General features: G+C 54.2%; 1 pseudogene; it reads left to right on the forward strand.

Moving 5' to 3' along the window:
• The first annotated feature begins 822 nt into the window (after positions 1-822).
• On the forward strand, positions 823-2579 carry LOC120881635 (annotated as a pseudogene).
• The last annotated feature ends 414 nt before the right edge of the window (positions 2580-2993 follow it).

Below are 2993 nucleotides of genomic sequence, written 5' to 3' on the forward strand. Positions count from 1 at the left end.
TCTTGAAGATCACAGCTTCGCCCTTACTAGGAGTCAGATTGAGGTGTGAAGATGAAGAGCTGCCATGGAAAGGGAGCAAAACGAGGGGAGACAGCAGAGAAAGGAGGAGGAGGGTTTGGAGAAAGAGAAAGTGACTAATTCTCCCATTTCCTCTTCCAGTTTGCTCCATCTTCCCAAATGATTTTTTACCTTCTTCTTAGGATGATATGCATCCTGTAAACATTAGTAATTCCTTTGCTGGGGATGAAAGTGCAATTGTAGTCACTCAGTCATGTCCAACTCTTTGCAACCATATGGACAGTTGCCAGCCAGTCTCCTCTGTCCGTGGGATTCTCCAGGCAAGAATACTGGCGTGGGTTGCCATTCCCTTCTCCAGGGGATCTCCTGACCCAGGGATCAAACCCAGGTCTCCTGCGTTGCAAGCAGATTCTTTACTGTCTGAGCCACCAAGAAGAGGTTCTTCTAAGAACCACCATATATGTTAATTCATCCAAATTAATGGACGCATCCTCAGGCCAATGTAAGACTGCATTTTCCTTTCAGATAGATTCCCTTCCAAGTGTCATATTGAGCTGTATTGGTCATTTAAGAGAAAAGATTTGCAAGTAAGATCTGGCTTCCCATCTTTCCCACCATTAAAGCTGATGATGACTCTGATGGACTTTTAGGTCCTCTATTATGCATGCTTACTCAAAAAGGAAATCTAGAATTTGGAGAGTGAGAGCCATCGAGGTAGTATTTGAAAAGAGCAAAGTGGTAAAAGGGGATGGGGGGTGAGGGTGGGGAAGCCGCTTGTCATCACTTCCCATTACAGCCACCTAGATGCGGTCAAGTACCGGTGGTGGCGCCAGCTTGGAGGCAGGTGGCTCAGTATACTTCAGTGACGAGACCATCAAGGGTGCACAGCCGCTGTGGGCCGCCTCAGCCGCTGACCACCTGGACCTGGTGCAGAGCCTGCTGTGCTGCGAGGACTTGGAGAGCCACACCACATGCACCCTCTCGAAGCCCTTGCATGCTGCCTGCTTTGATGGGCAACTGGATGTGGAGCGATCCTCGGAGGGCGAGCACCAGGCTACCTGGGGGAGGCCAACCAGTGCAGGCACACACATGCCTCCTGATCTACCGTTACACAGGCCATCGCCAGATCGCCATCTACCGGTTAGAGCAGGGTTCCCACCTGAACCTAAGCAATGTCAAGGGCAACAAGGCCCTGCGTGACCTCACCGAGGCCGGCAGCCTGGGTGTCCAGTAGGTGCAGTTCAGGTGCCAGGCCCACAGGGAACGGGATGGCTATGGCATGACCCTGCTGCTGGCAGCCCACGTGACGGACCACAGGCGCATGACAGGGGACCTCACCCAAGAGCAGCCTGCTGGAGAGGAGACGCAGCCAAGGCTGGCCTGAGGAGGTACCTCCACCAGTCAGGCATGTGTGCAGCCCCAGGGCTCATGCTGCTGAAGCTCCTCCTCAGGGGAACCTCTGAGCACCAGCTGAAAAGCCATCTGATAGCCTTGGAGTTGCTGGGAGCCACCTACATGGCTAAGAAATGGGATCTGCTCAGGGTCCTGAAACTCTTGGTAGGGGCCATGGAGCTGCGTCACCAGGGGACACGTATCTGCCGAAACCTGAGTCCCAGCTGGTCCTCGCCTCTGACTATTCCAAGGAGGTGAACACCACCAAGGAATTGGAGGTGCTCAAAATGCAGTGTGATGAGATGTGCAAGCAGGCACTGTTGACCTGAGAGTGGTCCTGGGTCCCTCCCACCCGGACATTTCCTACTCTATGCATTACCAGGATGCTGTGTAGGCCGACTGGAACAGCTTTTAGCTCTGCATCCACTCATGGAAATACATCCTAGACATGCAGCAGAATAACCTGGAGGCTCTGATTGCCAGCAGCTTCCTATCCTCAGATGAACTCTTCTCCTAAGTGCTCCAGAAACCCTTGGCCAAGGGGCAGCCTGGGCATGCCAACCGGCTTTGCAGATCTCATGTGGGTGCTGTGCAAAGGGGACTGGGAAGTGGGGCAAGCCCAAGGAGCCCAGGGACTCAGCCCAGTTCACCAAGGCCCTGGACATCATCCTACACCTGCTCTATCTGCTGGAGAAAGTGGAGTGCCATCCTGATCAGGAGGACATGAAACCCCAGAGAGTGAGGGTTTGCACCCCTCTCAGCAAGAATGGCTCCACTCCTGCACGTGGCGGTGGATTTGGACCACGAACGTGGGCCACTTCTAGGGGGCAGATTCCCTTGCCCCAAGTGGTCAAGGTGCTCTCGACTTCCGGGTCGATCCAGACAGCTGGGACTTTGACAACAGCACCCCAGTGCACATTACGAAGCACAACAACTGCCTGGAGATTGTGAATGCCCTGACAGAGGCAGGGACCCACATGGATGCCACCAGTGCCTTCAAGAATACGGCCTGCAAGGTGCTTCATGAGAAACTGCTGGCCAAGATCACCATTCAGCCCTTCAACTACGTGACCCCACAGTGCCTTGTGGCCTTCACCCTGAACAACAACAAGATCCCCTGCAAGGGCTTCATTCCCTAAGAGCTTGAGGCTGTCCTCCGGCTGTACTGAAAGTGGTCAGAGAGGAGAACCCAGGAGGGGCGGGGCCCGCACCTGTCCCCGCCCTCTCTGAGGACCTCTTTTGGTGGCTGGAAACTGGGGAAGAGCTTACGGGGCCTCCAAGGTCCCCTCTCCTCATCATGGAGAGGGGCAAGAATCAATGAGTTGTCAGTAGTAGAAACTTCCAGACCACGTGCTCAGAGAACTGGCTTTCTCTAGGAGTCCGCACGCCCATACTCCACAAGGAGAAGATGCTCAACCTCCCACACATCCCGTTTGCTCCAGTTTCAGAGACTCTTGCCTTCTGACCCCCGGCAGAGGGAAAGCATCACCTCCCTCTGCTACTAGAAACACAAGAAGGAGCTGAGAGTTGGGTACAGCCTCTACCCCTTACGTATCAGACAGGATATATACACCCACCCAGGG

The sequence above is a fragment of the Oryx dammah genome, unplaced genomic scaffold (assembly GCF_014754425.2).
Source record: "Oryx dammah isolate SB20612 unplaced genomic scaffold, SCBI_Odam_1.1 HiC_scaffold_23, whole genome shotgun sequence".
NCBI classification, from domain to species: domain Eukaryota; kingdom Metazoa; phylum Chordata; class Mammalia; order Artiodactyla; family Bovidae; genus Oryx; species Oryx dammah.